Raw genomic sequence first — 7,708 nt, 5'->3', positions numbered from 1 at the left:
GCAATCTTTAGAAAGAAGAACAAAGCTAGAAGCATCACACTCCCTGATCTTAAACTATATATTACAAAGTTATAAGAATCAAAACAATTATGTTTGTGGTCTAAAAACAGACACACACATCAATGGAACAGAATAGAGACCGTAGAAATAAGCCCATGCCTACATAGTCAATTAATTTTTAGCAAAGGAGCCAATAATATACACTGGGGAAAGAAGAGTCTCTTCAGTAAATGGTGTTGGGAGTGCTCACTTCAGCAGCACATGCACTAAATTTGGAATGATACAGAGAAGATTAGCATGTCCCCTGTGCAAGAATGACACGCAAATTCATGAAGCATTCCATAGTTTTAGATGAACTTATTTGCAAAGACAGAAATAGAGACACAGATGTAGAGAACAAACCTATGGATACCAAGGGAGGAAGGGGTGGTGGGATGAATTTGGAAATTGGGATTGACATATATACACTACTATGTATAAAATAGATAACTAATGAGAACCTACTGTAGAGCACAGGGAACTCTACTCAGTACTCTGTGGTGACGTAATGGGAAGGAAATCTAAAAAAAAAAGGGGATATATGTATACGTATAACCGATTCACTTTGTTGTACAGCAGAAAATCACACATTGTAAAGCAACTATACTCCAATAAAAATTAATTTTATAAATAAATAAATGGTGTCGGGAAAACTGGATATCCACATGCAAAAAAGAATGAAATTGGACCCTATATCTTACATCACACACAGAAAACAACTCAAAGCGATTAAAGACTTGAACATAAGTTTTAACTTCTAGGAAAAAAACGTAGGGAAAAAGCTCCTTGACGTTAACATTGGTCTTGGTAATGATTTGAGGGGTTTTTGTTTGTTTGTTTGGCCATGCCACACAGCTTGTGGAATCTCAGTTCCCAGACCAGGGATTTAACTCGGGCCCACGGCTGTGAAAGTGCTGAGTCCTAACCACTGGACCACCAGGGAATTCCCTTGGTAATATTTGTTTTGGATTTGACACCTAAAGCAAAAGCAACGAAAGCAAAAATAAACACATGGGACTACATCAAATGAAAAGCTTCTGCACACAAAGGAGACCATCAACAAAATGAAAAGGCAATCTATGGAATGGGAGAAGACATTTACAAACCACGTATCTGATATAAGGTTAGTATCTAAAATGTACAAAGAACTGAACTCAATAGCAACCCCCAAAAATATCCAATTAAAAATGTGCAAAGGGGGGCTTCCCTGGTGGCGCAGTGGTTGAGAGTCCGCCTGCCGATGCAGGGGACACGGGTTCGTGGCCCGGTCCGGGAAGATCCCACATGCCGCGGAGCGGCTGGGCCCGTGAGCCATGGCTGCTGAGCCTGCGCGTGCGGAGCCTGTGCTCCGCAACGGGAGAGGCCACAACGGTGAGAGGCCCGCGTACCGCAAAAAAAAAAAAAAAAAAAATTCTGCTATTTGCGACAACATAGATGAACCTGGAGGACATTATGACAAATCAAATAAGCCAGACAGAGAAAGACAAATACTGCATGGTATCACCTATATGTGGAATCTGAAAAAGAAAAGTCAAATTCTTAAAGAATACAATGGTGGCTGTCAGGGGGAAATAGGGAGAGGTTGGTAAAATTGTACACACTTTCAGTTATAAGATGAATAAGCCCTGAAGATCTAATGTATAATGTGGTGATTATAATTGATAATGCTGTATTATATAATTAAAATTAGCTAAGAGAGTAGAACTTAAATGTTCTCACACAAAAAAAGATAAATATGTGAGGTTATGGTTGTGTTAATTAACTTGATGGTGGGAATCCTTTCACAAGATATACATATATAAAATCATCCCATTGAATACTTTAAATATATTACATTTTTATTTGTCAATTATACCTCAGTAAAGCTTAAAAACCTAATACACAGGCACAAAATAGATAACAATGATGACTGAAAAAAATAATTCACACCTGTGCTGGAATACTAGAAATTTTTAATGTTTTATATATTATATATTGTCTCATTTAATTCTCATTTAGTTCTTACAGACACCTTGTGAATTTATATAACCATGTTAAGCTAAACCTTTGGGATTATTAATTATGGCAACAGAATTAGTCAAAAATTTTATTGTTATACTTTTCGGTTCAGCAACTTAAAATACCTAATAAAAAGTAAATAGACATTTTCAAAAAGAAAAAGAAAAACTTTCTGAAGCTTAAAACCAGAGAGAGAGGAACAAAAAGACAGTGGTCTAGCAGGTACTTGCAAAATACTCAGGATGGGCTAAATGACCTTCTAGATGCTTTACCAATGCTAACTTTTTTTTTTTTTTTTAACCTGAAACAATGGAAATTTATCATCTCACAGTTATGGAGGCTAGAAGTTCACAACCAAGGTGCTGGCAGGGCCCTGGTCCCTCTGAATGCTCTAGGGGAGGACCTTTCCTTGCTTCTTCCTAGCTTCTGGTGGTTGCTGACAATCCTTGCTATTCCATGGCTTGTAGTTGCATCACTCCAATCTCTGCCTCTGTCTCCACATGGCCTTCTCCTCTGTCTGCCACTGTGTCTGGGCCTCTTGCCCTTTTCTTATAGTGATACCATTCTGGACTTAGGGGCCAGTCTACCCTCACAACTACCCTCTAAGATAGGTACTATATCAGCCCCATTTTACAAATAGGGAAACTGAAACAGAGAGAAGTTTTTAATTTGGGGCTTTCTTTTAATTTTGTTCAAAGTCATAGACCTAGTGAAAGACAAAGCTGGCCCTTGAACCCAGCCAGCCTGTCTCTATAGTGAATGCTCTTAATTCCAAAGCCTCATGGGATTTATCTAGAGAAAGAACCCCTCAAAATTTGTAGATGCAAATTTTTAGACTTTACTTGATTACTTCGAGGCCACATCAATGAAAAGACAACCACACCCAAAAAATTTCCTGAAAATATTTGAATAGACCAACAATGATTTTACAAACATTTAACCTGAAAACAAAACAAAACAGAACAAAAGAGTTACTTTTGGAGGAGCGATAATCAAGCCAATCTGAGACCTCTCCTCTGGAATGCTAAATGCCGAACGACAATGAAATCATCCTACGGAGGTCTGAGGAAAGCTGGTTACAGACCAAGAATTTTATAAGCAGCCAGATTGTTGCTCATCTGTGAAGTCAAAGACATTCCATGAAAGAGCAGGTTCAGAAAATACATGCCACCACAAACCCTTCTTGAAAGAGTAAGTGGAAGACACACCCCTGTTCTAAATGACCAGAAGATTAATCAAAGTTAAAAGCTTGAGGGCTTCCCTGGTGGCGCAGTGGTTGAGAGTCCGCCTGCCAATGCAGGGGACACGGGTTCGTGCCCCGGTCCGGGAAGATCCCACGTGCCGTGGAGCGGCTGGGCCCGTGAGCCATGGCCGCTGAGCCTGCGCGTCTGGAGCCTGTGCTCCACAACGGGAGAGGCCACAACAGTGAGAGGGCCCGCGTACCGCAAAAAAAAAAAAAAAAAAAAAAAGTTAAAAGCTTGAGCATGGGGAATTTGTGGCAAAAGGAGGCTAATGATAAGTAGGAAAGCAGGTAAACATAGAGTCTTGGAGTTTAACCTAAACTGACTGTTGAAAATATTGTTTCAAAACTGAATGCAAATGTCAATTAAAATTTTTGACATGGAAGATATATGATACACAAAAGAATAATTTAATAAACACAGTCTGGTGTGCCAAATCCAAAATTATGTTTTAAGACTGAGAAGTGTTAAGGAGGAAGAAAAACTCTCACTCGATTCCTCATCTAAACTGCTTGGTTGTGGAGGAATCAGAATGTCTAGCTAATTTCTAACTTCGAGATTTAAAGAGACAGGAATTGATGAATGCTGATCAAATTCCTATAAATTCCTGATGAATGCTGATGAAATTCCTATAAATCTCATGTCACACCAAGATCTTGATAGCTCTCGAAGCTCCAGCTACAGTGTAATTTTTTTTGAATGTTGCTGTTGGGTTGTTTTTAGGAGTTTTAATGGCTTCCTTCTATCACTGGTCCTTTTCATCTATTCCCTCTGGATGGAATGTTTCCACCTTGGTCACCACCCTCCCTTTAACAAGTTACCTCCTACTTATTCTTCATGTTTTAGGTCATATTTAATTTCTCAAGGAATATTCCAAGACCTTCAGGCCTAAGTCAACTCCCTTTGTCATGGCCTCTCATAGAACTGCATTCCTTTCTTTTGGTGGATTTATCAGTGTATAATCATGATTTGTAACGCAAGTATTTGCATCTATTAATTAATGCAATTCTTTTATTTATATCTATGTCGCCCACTGCTGCCTCACCCCATCAGGGACTGGAGTTGTGTTTTTTCCTCTTTATTTTTGTGCCTAAAGCCTGGTAAAATGCCTGCCACATAGGAGGAAGTTCATGTTTGTTGAGTAAATTAATAGGAAATATAAAACAAATAAAACACAGTCCAAACAATAGAAGATGTAAAATAAACTTCAAAGCAGCATAAAAACAGAAGGCACAAATGCAGATGATTGAAGAATGAGTATATATTTCAGTCATGACATTCTGCATATGTAGGTTAAGCTGCCTCATTTAAGTCAAACATTCCTAATGTAAACCTACACAATGTCAAGGGACAACTTGAAAGGTATGAAAATAAGAATAAAATCATTGGGTGGTGAAGATATAGAATGTAAAAAAAAAAAAAGCAGACCTAGTGATAATTTCAGACAATATAGAATTCAAGTTTTTTAGAGCATCTTATATAAGAAAGAAGATAAATGGAATGATTTGATTGTTTTAGGATACTTTAACCCGTCTCCCAGTCATAGATCTAGTATGGAGGAAAAAAAGATAGTGATGATTTAAATAGGATAAGTATTAAGATTAATTATACATATGTACATATAGTCAGTTACATAGTTCATAAATATATCAAGGTTGTGTCTACCAAGAGAAAATACACTTGCTTTGAATGCCTAATGGAATAATTAGAAAATATGATTATTAACTAGGCTATGAACACATATATATATAAATGAATATTCCAATAGCCAGACATTGAAGAGGCCACATATTCTGTCCATGATGACAAATAACTAGAAATGCTTTTATAAATATGAATTTTAAATATTCCTCAAGATGGAAAATTTAAGTAACATTGCTCTAAGTTACTATTAGGACAAAGATAAATCTGACAAACCATAAACTATTTTTAAAGTGTTTAAAATGAGATTATCTAAATAAAAATCTTAAGTACAGCCAAAGCTATTCTCGAAGAGAAATGTAAAGTTCTAAATGCTTTTTTTCATAAATATTAAAGAATTAAAGAATTAATGCTACGGTGAACTGAAGGAAATAAATAACAATGAAAGCAGAAAACATTTATTTTATGAAATATTTAAAATTATATATAAATCAAAGCCCTATTCTTTTGAAAAACATTTAAATGGAGAAGTCTTTGAAAAATCTAACCAGTAAATAGAGAAAAACAAAATAATATTAGAAATAAGAAAAATCCTATTAAAATCCCTATGGTAGAGATTTTGGTTTTTTTTTTTTTTTTTAAAGAATATATGAATACATTCTACTCTAATAAAATTCGAGGTTATCAGTGAAATGGAAGGATTTGGAGGAAAATACCAAACTGGTTAAAGACGTAAAAAGGTGGATTAAGCAATAAATAAACAAGGTAGAGATTGAAATTTTTAATAAGGAACAAAATTATCTCCACAACTGAAAGAAGTTTGATGAATTCTTTGATTCTTTTAAAGATGACAACTCTCATCTCATGTAAATTATTCTAGAACAAAGAATAAATTTAAGAATAAAGAGAATAATTTGCCTTCTCCGAGTACGGTTGGTTTAAAATTTGGAATACTCATTAATATAATAGCTAGCTTAAGAGTTGACTCTTTTACATGAAAAAGTGAAATGAACCAAGCCTAGATCCCAATCCATCCTCTTCTTAGGATGCATAAACCAGGAGGGACATTAGCAATGAACGTAATGAGAAAAATAAGAGAGGAGGGAGAAGTGGAAGGGGCATGATCATTTAAATTCTTCTAAGCAAATCTGGGAAGCTGGCCACAGCAAGAAGGAGGTAACATTTCAGCGTCCACTCCAGGATAGGAAATCAAGCCACAAGATTTATATGTATTGTCTTTAAAGTCTTCCCAAACCACCACGAATTAGATCTTTTCATCTCCATTTGGGCAGATGAGAAGTTAGACTCACACACTTCAGGTAACTTGCTCAAAGATCACAACAGTAGTTAATGGTGGAAACTGATTTTGAAGACACGCTTGCCTACCCTCTAACATTTTCAAAAGGTCACAAAGGCATCAAAGTTGGGCAAAGGACAGATTGGGAAAAGAGGTCACTAATTCAGAAACACCACTCTGTGAGAAGAAAAAATGACAACTCTGGAGACACATATTCACAGGAACATCATTCTTTGCATGTGGGCATCTTTTGAAATTTCACACTCTCTCTCCCAAGGCTAAGTCAGCTTCCTGTAAGTCTGTCAAGTTTGTTGTGTTTAAATAGCTAATGCCTGGTACCCAACTGTCTCCCTGTGATAGTGCTCAGTCAGTATCAGTAATGAAAGATAAAGGTTTAACTTCTGGGTCCCTATAAAAGCTGTGCATGGCCTATTTTTCCAGATCCCCATGCCAAGAATCAATCTCCACTGTGCATTTTCTGAGTCTCAGTGAGATAACAAAGCTTTTTAAGTCGTACCCATCCTTGAGAAATCTAACAATCCTACATTCTAAGCCCCTGACTACAGACTCCCAGGGAACCTCAAGGGCTCATCCACGGTGTTGGAAAAAGCTAGAAAAATGCCATGCCCTTACACAAACTACATATTTATAAGTATTATAGCTATGATTTATTGAACATGTTCAATAATTTAATATTGTACTAAGCACCTCGTGTTCTTTATCCCACTCAATCCTCATAGCAACCCTATGCGGTGGGTAGGTTAGTCATTAGGACTATTTGTAAATAATCCAGTTCTTTCCTTCCAGGCATGTGGTAGAATTGCCCTTCCTTATCTTCTTTGAAGTTGAGGCTCAGCCTTGTGACTTTTTTGTCAATATACTGTGAGATGAATTGACAAGTATCACTTTGGGATAGAAGCTTTATGAGACAAACTACATTCCTATTTCCTGTCTCACCAATTGTGGTAACATACATCAAAATGGAATCTCCATCAGTCTGGATCCCCAAGTGACTAAGGTGACTAGGGTTCCCATGCTGACTTTCAGTGGCAATATAGTGAGGGTAAAAATTCAACTTCTGTTGTTTCAAACCTGAGGCAGGTTGTTCTATAGATGGCGACATCAAATATTCCACTACCCATGCTCTTCTTACATTGTGACATTGACACTCTTCCACTGACAAGTAGGGTCTATGTTCCCCTCAACCTGGGTCAGCCTGAGAACATGGCAGAAGTGACACTATTACAACTTCTAAGTCATAAATTGCAGTACAGCTTTTGTCTGTTCCTCTTGAGATACTTGCCCATGGAATACAGCTCCATGCTGTGAGAAAACTAAGCAGACACATGAAACGGCCACATTCCCAGCTGAGGTCCCAACCAACAGCCAGCCTGAACCACCAGACACATGAGTGTATGAACCTTCATATGATCCAGTCCCCACTGGATGCTGGCTGGTGCAGAGATAAGTTGTTTCCACCAAGCTCTGCCCA

At 37.3% G+C, this 7,708-nt stretch overlaps 1 non-coding gene across 1 annotated transcript; it reads left to right on the top strand.

Moving 5' to 3' along the window:
* Positions 1–242: 242 nt before the first annotated feature.
* LOC115854680 (U6 spliceosomal RNA) lies at positions 243–349 on the top strand. Its single transcript, XR_004040089.1, has one exon. It is a non-coding gene; the product is annotated as a U6 spliceosomal RNA (small nuclear RNA).
* Positions 350–7,708: the final 7,359 nt, after the last annotated feature.

Source organism: Globicephala melas, chromosome 6, assembly GCF_963455315.2.
Source record: "Globicephala melas chromosome 6, mGloMel1.2, whole genome shotgun sequence".
Lineage (NCBI taxonomy): Eukaryota > Metazoa > Chordata > Mammalia > Artiodactyla > Delphinidae > Globicephala > Globicephala melas.
Note: the sequence above shows the minus strand (reverse complement) of the source record. Positions and strands in the feature narration are given on the sequence as shown.